This window comes from Rhinatrema bivittatum, chromosome 3, assembly GCF_901001135.1.
Source record: "Rhinatrema bivittatum chromosome 3, aRhiBiv1.1, whole genome shotgun sequence".
NCBI lineage: Eukaryota > Metazoa > Chordata > Amphibia > Gymnophiona > Rhinatrematidae > Rhinatrema > Rhinatrema bivittatum.
The window spans coordinates 67,870,736-67,883,158 of record NC_042617.1 but is presented as its reverse complement, the minus strand read 5'-3'; the positions used below and the strand labels follow the sequence as shown (position 1 = coordinate 67,883,158).

Sequence of the window (12,423 nt, the reverse complement as noted above, 5' to 3'; positions counted from 1 at the left end):
CCAACTTGAGTTACAACCAGCCCTCTGGAACGAATTGAGTTCGTAAGTCAAGGGTCCACTGAATACCTATACATGCTATAATTTAAATTTGATCTATATTCCCAATAATGCTGGGTATCTGTTCACTCTGTTACATGCTTTGAACTGTCTTGCAAAAAAAAAAAAAAAAAGTGTAATATACAATACATGCTAAGCTAGGGGATAACCAAATTCAGCAAATATCTATGATCAGTTATACAGAGTCAACATAGTTGCGAAGGCTGGTTATTAAGTAAGTTCTCTTATTATGGCTTAAACACACATATTAGTGTGTTGATAACCCTCACATTCAAATTAGGATGAAACTATCCTTCTAAGCTCAGATATTAAAAGTTTTAGCATACAGTCAGACTCTTGTCAACGCAAAAATTCACCGATCTATATATCTCTCTATCAAACTGACTTGTGTACTCTATTCAAAAAACTATTATATCAATCTGAATTGATTACAGTAGTTTTTAGTGGGGTTTCCTAAATATCAATTACTTAGGAGGCTTCAGACTATGCAAATACAGAAGTTAGCCAATATTCAACCAATACTCGAGTCCCTCCATTGATTATCCATTGTGCGAAGAATAGATTTTAAAACTTATTCCCAATGCACTGGAATAAGCACAATTGTGTTGATTTATATCTTTCTGATAGCATTTCCTTTTACCTACCAATATGGACCTTGTGCTCATCACAACAAATTCTGTTTAAGATCCCAGACACTAACAGGCCAATGAAGAAAGGTGCGTTCAGCCGAATGCACGTCAAGGTACATTTTCTGTATGCAAAATGTATTGCCAACGTAGACAGGAGTTTTGTACACAGAAAATGTGTGTTCTTCAGAGCCATAGCCAGGCCATTTGCCACTTATGGCCAAGTGATAAAGTGCACCCTCACCCTGAACATTATATACACACAACACTATGAGCTGTGAGACTGTTAAGATATACAGGGATTTAATTTTAACTTAGCAATTTCGTCCTACTCCTTTAGACTTTCAGCTTAATTGGAACCAGTAAGGGGATCCTGAAGCCATGAGTCTTTATTCACAACTACCAGGGATCTTTTCCCCTTATTTTATATCTCCTCCCAACTTATATTTATCCAAGTCATTGTGGTAACAGTCCTAGGCTGGGGGCCATGCACCAGTGCTCCCTTCAGATCCCTGCAATCCTGGGCCCCCAATCCAACCACTAGGAGGGTCAATATTCAGTAACTGAGCAGCTAAAGTTAGCAGATAAACACTGCGCTGCTGACTATACCTGGCTAAATTAAAGTTAGCCAGATGTGTCTATCCGGCTAACTTTACACCTGCCCTAATTGGCTAACTCTGCTCCTCTCCAGAAAGCCTACTTCCCCATCCCAGGAATGCCCCAAACTTATCCGGCTAAATTCTTAAGTCTTTTAAATATGTGGCTAAGCCATTTAGATGGATAACTTTCCTGTTATCCATCTAAATGGTTTTTAATATCTAACCCTAGGTGTCCGCCTTAGGCAATGACGACTCCTTCCTCCCTGGGGGCTGTGAACACGGCCTCTGCAACATCCCCAGTCTCGGCCAACCCAGGGAGCAGAAGATCTGACTCCAAGATCAAACCAAGGATATTCTGCATTGCATGGCACTGTCCCAGTTGCCAAGTACTATCCTGGACTATTTTTATTTAAAAAAACACAAACAAATTTTTCTTTTAAATTTATAATCTATAAGTGTGACCTCAATTCCAAACATGTGATCCTTCGGTATGTATGGATGTAGTCCTTAACCTCTATCCAACTGATTAGTAATCTCTACCTTATGTGTGTTTAAAATTGTGTTACTTCCTCAAAATGTTTGAAGCAAGGTACAACCAATTACAGATAATGAACTGCCCAAACCATACAACAAGAAATCTACTGATCCCTAGTCAAGCAATAAGGAATAGGTGCTTTTAAGCCATGATAATGTCAATCACAGACCCTCCACAAATACAGAAAAAATGACCACAACTTACAAATAGGCAGACAAAAACTGAACTGCAAATCCCAAGAAGCCAGACTCCACTTCCCATGTAACACCAAAGAAATAGCCCACTAACTAATAAACAAATCCTTGTTTCATCCGATCTGTGCTTCCTGGTTGCTACTGTGCTAATTTGGATCAGTGTCCGTTTTGTTTCCTGGGATACCAAAGAAACAAAATTTATATTTACATGTACTGCTGTGGTGTCAACCAGAAAACTCTGCGGGGGGGGGGGGGGGGGGGGGGGGGGGGAACAATACACTTATACCTAATGTCATATGGGTTCTATGTAGGGACCTTCATTTTCAGTTTTTATGTCATTTTTCCTAGGAATTAATCATTATTTGTTACCACAAGAACAAAATGGGGAAAAATTACTCATTGTTTATATAGGTAAGTATTTTTGTTCTTGAAATACTGATAAATTCCTTGGGACAAATCTGAAATCAAAGGTCTCCAGGCCTCCAGGCATGGTCCTCAGAAAGCCATAAGTAAACAGAATTACAATTACCATATAGTAAACATCCCATACCAAAAACAGCACTAACTGCCAGCACTCAAACATTAACATTATCTATGAAAAAGGCAACACTGAAAATATTATACCAGATCCTGAAATACCAATATACTTATTAGGAAAACAGAACAAGCCAGGCTGCTATAGATCCCTACAGAGAAACTACCTCATTTATTTATAAAAATGTGTATGCCACTTCATCTAAATTTCTGAGCGGCTTACAATTAATTACATGCATAATAACGTAAGAGACCTACATACAATTTCTACATAATAAACTTCAACAGTACAATAAAAATAAGAATAAATAAAAAGATTAAACAAGATCTGTCACACATGCAGACCACAGACAGATCCTCACCAAATACAGTATAAATGGAGTCTTTATTCTGTAACAATACAGACAAAAACTGAATTGAGAAATGAAATACTGTGTATGTGGTGCATAAAAAAATAGAAACTGTACCATTCTTCATAAATCAATCAATAACATCAGGAAATATAAATCATTCATAATAGTATAACCATACTAATAAAAACAAAATATTTCAAAAAAAGCTGACAAAATATCCAATAATTAAAAACTAATGAAATCTTTTCCAAATGCCAATAAAATATTTCAAAACAGCAGATGCCTAAAACATCATAAGAAAGTCTCCCTTGCTTTCTATACTAGGAATTTATTTCCAGATGCCGTGACATTGTCATGGATGGTCTCTCTCAATCATACACATACATGCCCATGCTCATTTGGTCTCTCAATCATACACACACTGACATACACTTTTTCACTTTCTCTCAAATCAAATGCTCACACTCGCTCTCACACATGATTATTTGCTCTCATACCTCTGTATCATACCCACACATACAAATGCTTTTTCATGCTGTCATACACATGTTTGTTTATACTCTTTCAATCACACACACATACATTCTCATTCACTCTCTCAATCATACACACACATTTGTTTGCTCTCGCTCTCAATCATATATACAAAAACATATGCTCTTCCACTTGTTTCCCCAGACTGGATGCACAAGGGGCAACAGCCTGTTTGTTCAGCCCCTATGGCCTACCTGATTGTTCTAGTCTCCAAGCAGCGTTCCTTCTGCTCCTAAGGGTAGGGGGTTGTGATGCTTCTTCTTAAGGCCCGTGGCTGCGCGGGAGGTGTTGCGAGGAAGGAGGCAAATTATTCTTGCAGCCCCGCAGCTGTGCTGTTCCCGATTGCTGCCAAGCTGGGGGAAGGTCCAACATTACTAGCAGCCCTTAAACCACGTTGCCCCTCACGGGAACAAAGGGGGAGGTCAGTGCTTCTTCTTATTGCCGGAGGGGAGGCGAAAAGAGATCACTGCATCTGGCAGCCCAGTAGCCACCCTGTTCTCACCACAAATGTTCCTTCCTCCTACCCACTGCTCCTTGGAGGGAGGGAGAGAGGCATGGGCTGTGCAGGCCACAAATGAGTTGGATGATAGTGTTGGTGCAGATTTGTCTGGATTTGCCCTCTCCCCCCACTGCCTTTAGGAAGGCACAGCAGCTCTTCGCTCCCCCAGTGCAGCATTCTTAAGAGTAAGGGCTGTGAGGAAATGGCTGTTCAGCCACAGCATGAAAGACCAGTGGATCCCCCCGGCCAAGGCCATAGGCTACCTATGGCTCTAGTGTTCCTAAATAGAAGTACTGCTCAGCACTCGCACATGAAAATCCCATACATATAAGGGCCTTAAAGCAGTATCCCCTATGCAGAGAGACTGCACTTGACCAACACACCTTTCTTAGCACTACAAATCTATTCCCTGGGTCAAAGATGGAGTAAAGGGTCCAGCGCTGGCACTTAAAACCAGGAAAGAAATGTGAAAAATAGTTCACAAATAAGAACTGAATTATTCAGGTAGGTGGCAGCAGCCACCGCCACTTAGCCAGATAAGTCCTGATTTATCCAGCAAGGTACTGCCATTTAACTGGTTATCAGGCGCTGTTAACCAGATAGCAGAGTAGTCAATACTTAATTGGCTAAGTGGCAGTGGCTATTAACACACTCTTCCCATCAGGTATGGCTCCTCCCACTTTGAGTTAAGATGTGCATTCGGCTTGTGCCAAACGTGCATTTTACAGCAAATGCGCTTTTTTTTTTTTTTTTTTTTTTTTTAACACCAGGCAACCAGACAATTTGCATAGCATTAGCTTATTGCATCAGGAGTTAAAAGAAATCCAATCTGAGCATTAACAATGTGCACTGAAAACCAGCACACAGTTTCTTAATGGTCAGATTATTGCATTGGCCTGTATATTATTAGAAAGTAAGCAGAGAACTTGTTCACCATCCATCCTTTGGAATGCTTCATTCTTTTTTCTTCAGTTGACTGATGATTTTTCAACATTTCAGAAATTGTGCAAAACATTTTTTTGAGAAGTGGGATTGTTTTGACTAATGTTAATTGCTTTGAACATCCAAGTTTTTGTTTTTATAATCATGTTGAAACCTTACTGGAAGAAACATTTTAAGTTCAGAAATAAAATAAATATGAGAGGGAGGGTTATTTTGAAAGAGTTATACAGTGTCCTAAATCATTAAGGTTTCTGTAAAATATAGATTCAAAACGTCCAAAATTAAAAAAAACAAAACACAAACACAAAAAGCAGTGGCACTACTTAGTCTATTTTGAAACTTAATATTATTTCCCACCCACCACGGTATTTAACTAAGCCAAATCTTTTAAGAACAAATGGCACTATCACATAAGAAAAATATCAACTCAGATACCTCTTCCATAAACACATCTATTATACAAATTAAATAACCATATTGTAGACTTAGACCTGGCTACATATGAATTGGTAATATCAAGTACCATGGAGGCACCCACAGCTACTCATTTTATCTGATGGAGAAAAAAAAAACCACCATGAAAATTAAGTATTTTTAAAATAAAGTAAAAAAACGCACATTTCACAAAGATACTCTGTAGGAATGTGTGTAGAAGATGTGCTTCATCGTAGTCGATCAAACAACATCCAATGCTTGTTTCGCTGAAATGCCACTAAGCAAGTGTATCCGTCCAAAGTAAGCAACACTATATTGCGTTCCGGAGCTGAGCAGATACAGTGGCGGCCTGGGCCGGGGCCTTCTCCCGGAAAAACACAGTCAAATACAGCGACGAAAAAAATGCTAAAAAACACGAAACAGACCTGCAAGCAGCGGCAGTGTCAGGCGGAAAGCAGGCAAAGAGCGGCGGAGGCGTACTTTTCTTCGCCGGCTTTCTTTTTTTTCAGCGGAGAGCAGGGGAAGGACGCAGTAGCACTGCGTATGTCCCTGCCGACGTCATGATCAAAGGCCCGCATTGTCCACTTTTTATGACGTGTACAAGCGCGCGCGCGCGCGCGACGTCGGGCCTTTGCTGTTGAGGTAGTTACGAACCACCCACACACTCTCCGGAAAGCAGTAATGTTGGCGTGAACGATATATCAAAACCAAACAAACCTCACGTAGCGGTGTTGAAAATAGCACTCTCTTTGCTCAATAGGCTTTTCATTCATTTTCTAATAATAGCTCAACTTTCTGGAAAGCAAGGATTTCTTCAGCTGTGCGTTCTCGATTATTATACTCTCCTAGCTCTTCTGTGTCAGTGTGAATGCTTTGTAAGCACTGTACAGTATAACACTTAAGGAAACTTTAGAAACCCATGCTAGTAATGCAGTAGGCTCAAGTCACTTCCCAGTTCACTCAGGTATTCAGTGTTCAAATTGTATTATGAAATGTGGGGAAAATGATTGCGACTGTTGGAACAGCTAATAAGTAAAGAAATTAGACTGAACAAAATTCATCTTGCTACTTCACATCAGAGAATACCACTGAAAATCGAAGTTCTGAATGCTGCCTCCGAAGACTATTTGTCAATGGGATAGAGCTTTGTGAAAGTCTGAAATGAACTCCCAAAATGCCACTTTGTATATCTTGCACCTAAACTGGAACAGTTTCTGCTCAGGAAATAGAAGCTGTTCATGTAAAGCATGCATTGATCAACTGTGGTAATTGTGTATTGGACTTTTTGTGCAGATAAAATATAATGTCCTTAAGATCATGAAATTATTTTCTTTGGGTTCTGATGACTCCGTGTTGACATGAATTTCTTAATTGACACAAGGTAATATTGACTTTTGAAATAGATTAATTGTTTTAAGACACCTTCACCTTCAGAACTGGATAAACTGAGAAAACAACAATAGAAGTCATAATTTACCAATGCTTTGGTTAAATAACCAACCACCCAAACCCCAATTTAAAACAATGGTGAGATCTGTTTTACCCATACATCAAATGGAGGAGAACTTCAAAGAATACTACTGCAGTTTTTTTTATGACCCAGCAGTTTCCTCCTGCTCCTTTGGACCTTCAGTTCAAATGAGGACTAGATTTCTTTGAGCTGCAACCTCTTCATTCAGAAGCTCCCGAGGGTGTGTGTGTCCATCCCCCCCTTATATCTTCTTACTTGGCCCAGTCACTGCAGCAATGGTTCATGGCCAGATGACACAGGCCACACTTCCCTCTAGAAGGTGGTACCATGGACCCTGGAATCTGGCGCTTAGGTCTCCCTGTTCTACAATGGCTGGGAATGCTGCCAGCTCTAGCCAGCCAGGGAAATAGATTCCTGGTCAGAAATTGAACCCAAGTTCTCCACATGGCAGTGCAGTACTGACAAAGTACAACCACAGATTTTCTAAAGACATTACTGTAAAAAAAATAAGATGCTGTGATTTCTTTAAAATGTTCTATATTTTTTTTATTTTTCATTTATGCATTTTAACTTTAAACAAGATGCACATCTTGATAGAAAACAAGACATTGAAATGTGAAAGAAAATAAATCACCACCATAAGTACCGTAACACAAATATCTCATATTCAATCCCCTATTTAAGTCCTCCAAAAAAGGGGTAGGTCCAGTTCACAACCCAAGGAATTTATATTAAAAGAAAACAATGACCGATTAATTAAACAACAGCCATACTACACTTATGGGGAACTGTTTACGAGTTATTACGGCTGGGGAATATCAGGAGAGTTAACAGAGGGTGTTTTACCAATCAAAAATTGGGTCAGCTGAAGGGAGTCAAAAATATATATGAATTATTCTGATATTTGACCATGCATTTGCAAGGAAATTTTAAGAAAAAAAATACCCCCTATTTTCTGAACCTGAGAACGCATTAGTAGAAACTGCTTGTGCTTTTTTTTTTGAGTCTGGAGACGTCTGGGAAAACTTTTACTTTAAACTGCATGAAAGGTTCTGATCTATGTCGAAAAAAAAAGTCTCAACAGCCAGTCTTTGTCCAGTTCAAGGACCAACGATACAATAAGCGTTGCTGGAACTGCTAACTCGATGTCCAAGGTCTCAAGCAAAGTGGAGATATCCACAATGGGAGTTTCCACAGGTCTCAAAGTTTCCATCCCTTCTCCCTGTGTTGTAGCCATACCCATTTTAAATGGTAGTAGATAATAGATCTTAGAAATAGGGGGTACATTGTTCTCAGAATCCTGTAAAACTTCAATTAAATATCTCTCTAGGACAGCGGTTCTCAACCAATGTGTTGTGGCACACTAGTGTGTTGCGAAGTACCTGCAGGTGTGTTGCCTACCCGCTGCTCTTTCCCCCTTTCACCTCAGCGAGACGAACAGTGCTGCTGTTCCTGCCTGGGCTATCAGCACATTCAAGCGCTGAGGAGAACGGCAACAGTGTTTGTGGAAGCCGGCAACAGGAACATGACCTTTTCTTCTTCCCACCCCTGTGGCCTGGAAGAGGAAGTGATGTTTACCGGGCACGCGGGAAGAAGAAAAGACCATGTTGCTGCTGCTCCAGAAATCGCATCCCAAGGCTCTCCCTGGCCCCACTACACTCAGCAGGTTGCCTGTGCTGCAATCATCGCAGCACTGAGCAATCAGCTGAGAATGTGGCCACTGGGATTTCCTGCTGCGCAGCTGTTGGGGAAATCCATCCATTAGCTGCCCGGACCCAGAGCTGAAAATCGGTGCTGGCTGGCCACTTTGCCAGGGGCTGCAGGAGTAGGTGCCGCTGCCCCCCCCCCCCCCCCCTTTTAACTAACTCCAACCTCTCCTCTCGCCAGCATAACCCCAGCAAGAAAATATAAAAATAATAATAAACTGCAAAAAAATTAAAATGTTGCGTCTGTCGGTCGCAGACAGCTGTGACTGTTCTGCCTTACCTCTTTTTCTCCCCTTTCTCTCTCTGGGCAAGATGGCTGCCTCCGGTGCCGAGGATCTCGGCATTTCCAAAGCAGCATGGGCGTCCCCATCCACCATGCTCACTCCTGTGGCCTCCTAGGGCGCGAGCGTGCACATCTCCTACGCTCAAATACACGTCATGGCGGGAACCTCAGGGGTGGCCCCACCACATGAAGTCAGTACCTCCGGGTATATCTAGCCTCTGCTTTCACTACCACCTTGAGTTAGCAAGGACTTCGGTTTAAGCTACTCTGACTGCTCTAAGCTGCACGCTTAGATGCTGCTTTTCTCCGAGGGCCCTGCTCCAGTAGAAGCTCAAGATACCCAGTCCTCGGGGGTCTCTCGCTTCCAACTACCCTTCGGGGTCCTCTCTAACTAGACAACCGCTCCTCGGGGGTCTTTTTCTCTCTTCTACATTTCAGGATATCGGACCACCGGGTACTCGCTCTTCGACGGCCTACCAGCCATTATATCCTGCACCACAGACCTTCGGTCCCAAATTCCCACCATCAGGAAGACACCATCATTCTTGTGAGTACCTCTACGATCCGGTGCTCCAGCTCCACCCACCAGCTGCGACGTTACCCCGCACTGTGGGCGTCCACCATCATGAAACATCTGGGTGAGACTTCACTTCTGAGCCTGTTGAATGTACTGGCACTTCTGGGATGAGTGCCTTGCCTTCCTGCTTTACCATCTATCTACAAGCAGTACAATAAAGCCTCTATCCATACTGTGTCTGCTATCTGAGTTTAGCCTATCACAGTGGTTCCCCACGGGGCCCCTCCCCATGGGCGAAGTCATCTCCATTGCGACTAAGGATCCACAATGCCACAAACACAACAGATTGCTAACTCCATGGACTTGGCTCAACTTGCAGCCCTACAGCCATCCCTGGCCTAACCCAGCAGATCACGGAACAACAAAAGACTTTGGAGAGCCTAACTACTGCCTTCAATCAGTTACATGTTCAACTGAACTCTTCAGCTCCTCCTGTGAAGGAATTGCTTTCACCAGTGGTAACCATTAAGACCACTTTACCTTTATCCACATCTATCCACTTTATGGGTGAAGTCAAGATGTGCAGAGGGTTTGTTAATCAATGCAGCATGCATTTTTCATTACAGCCTACCCTCTTTCCCACTGAAGCTTCAAAGACCACCTACATTCTGTTGTTCCTAGAAGGATAAGCCCTGGCCTGGGCTTCACTATTATGGGAACGTGAAGATCCTATCCTGAATGACCTACTAGGATTTCTAAAACTTCTGTGTTTGATGACCCGGCTCGCCAGACCATCGCTGGATCCGCCTTGCTCAACCTTCAGCAAGATAACAAGCCACTTACAGACTTTGCTATTGAATTTAAGACTCTAGCATCCGAACTACATTGGGACACTGGATGCTTACGTGCTATATTCATGGAGGGTCTCAACTCCCACGTAAAGGACGAATTAGTGGTTCGTGACTTGCCTGATACCCTTGAGTCCCTGATGGAACTAGCAGGGAGAATTGACCGCTGTATCTGCGATTGTACTCAAGAGGCTAAGAGTCCACGAAAGTCTACAGTGGGGGCTAACCATCCTAAACCTGCGCTTATTGCTTCCAGCTTACCATCTGCACCCCTAGAGGAGGAAGAGCCTATGCAACTAGGCCAAAACCATTTGACCTCTAAGGAGAGACGTTATCGCAAGCACATGGGGTTGTGCATGTATTGTGGCCAATTGGGTCATGCAGTCCAAACTTGTCCCATTTGTCCGGGAAACTGACGGGCCTGGGATCTGCAGGAGCACTTCTCCTGGGCCTCACCTCTCCTACTCCTCCATTATCATTACCCATATCTCTGCTTTGCAGAGGTCTCGAAGTTCAGACTCTCGCCCTCATTGACTCCGGTGCCGGAGGTAATTTTATTCTGAAGCGCTTGGTTGAACAACTATGGATTCCTACCACACCAATAGCTAAGCCTCTGCTATTGTCATCCATTCATAGAAAACCACTTCTTGGAGAAGTTTCACTGACCACCCAGGCCATCAGCCTGCACACTGGAGCTCTACACTCTGAATCAATTTCTTTTCTAGTGTTAGAAAAAGCCATGCATCCGGTGGTATTGGGACTGCCGTGGCTTCAAGACCATATGCCACAATTTAATTGGGCAACCTTGGAACTATCCCGGTGGGGACCAGACTGTCATGGTCAGTGTCTTGCTGAAGTTTCAATACTCATCTGCATGCCCACTACCCCTCATCACCTGGCTTACCTCCACAATACGCTTCTTCCAGGATGTTTTCTCAAAGCAAGCAGCTGATGTTCTTCCCCTACACAGAGAATTTGATTGTGCCATAAATCTGAAGCCAAATTCAGAACCTCCCAAAGGAAGTAGATATAGTATACTCCCAAAGGAAGTAGATATAGTATACTTGGATTTTCAGAAGGCGTTTGACAAAGTTCCTCATGAGAGGCTTCTAGGAAAAGTAAAAAGTCATGGGATAGGTGGCGAGGTCCTTTCGTGGATTGCAAACTGGCTAAAAGACAGGAAACAGAGAGTAGGATTAAATGGGCAATTTTCTCAGTGGAAGGGAGTGGACAGTGGAGTGCCTCAGGGATCTGTATTGGGACCCTTACTGTTCAATATATTTATAAATGATCTGGAAAGAAATACGACGAGTGAGATAATCAAATTTGCAGATGACACAAAATTGTTCAGAGTAGTTAAATCACAAGCAGATTGTGATAAATTCCAGGAAGACCTTGTGAGACTGGAAAATTGGGCATCCAAATGGCAGATGAAATTTAATGTGGATAAGTGCAAGGTGATGCATATAGGGAAAAATAACCCATGCTATAATTACACGATGTTGGGTTCCATATTAGGTGCTACAACCCAAGAAAGAGATCTAGGTGTCATAGTGGATAACACATTGAAATCGTCGGTTCAGTGTGCTGCGGCAGTCAAAAAAGCAAACAGAATGTTGGGAATTATTAGAAAAGGAATGATGAATAAAACAGAAAATGTCATAATGCCTCTGTATCGCTCCATGGTGAGACCGCACCTTGAATACTGTGTACAATTCTGGTCGCCGCATCTCAAAAAAGATATAATTGCGATGGAGAAGGTATAGAGAAGGGCTACCAAAATGATAAGGGGAATGGAACAACTCCCCTATGAGGAAAGACTAAAGAGGTTAGGACTTTTCAGCTTGGAGAAGAGACGACTGAGGGGGGATATGATAGAGGTGTTTAAAATCATGAGAGGTCTAGAACGGGTAGATGTGAATCGGTTATTTACTCTTTCGGATAGTAGAAAGACTAGGGGACACTCCATGAAGTTAGCATGGGGCACATTTAAAACTAATCGGAGAAAGTTCTTTTTTACTCAACGCACAATTAAACTCTGGAATTTGTTGCCAGAGAATGTGGTTCGTGCAGTTAGTATAGCTGTGTTTAAAAAAGGATTGGATAAGTTCTTGGAGGAGAACTCCATTACCTGCTATTAAGTTCACTTAGAGAATAGCCACTGCCATTAGCAATGGTTACATGGAATAGACTTAGTTTTTGGGTACTTGCCAGGTTCTTATGGCCTGGATTGGCCACTGTTGGAAACAGGATGCTGGGCTTGATGGACCCTTGGTCTGACCCAGTATGG

The 12,423-nt window shown here is 42.3% G+C and overlaps 1 protein-coding gene across 3 annotated transcripts in view; it reads right to left on the bottom strand.

Moving 5' to 3' along the window:
• The window catches only part of PPM1B (protein phosphatase, Mg2+/Mn2+ dependent 1B), a 136,272-nt gene extending 130,395 nt beyond the window's left edge, over positions 1–5,877 (bottom strand). The window contains exon 1 of one of the 3 annotated variants that reach the window (XM_029593334.1): positions 5,734–5,877. The gene's annotated coding sequence lies outside the window, so the exon portion shown is untranslated. Of the gene's footprint in view, positions 1–5,491; positions 5,695–5,733 lie in introns of those variants that run through there. The other 2 variants (XM_029593335.1, XM_029593336.1) reach the window with 2 other exon arrangements.
• Positions 5,878–12,423: the final 6,546 nt, after the last annotated feature.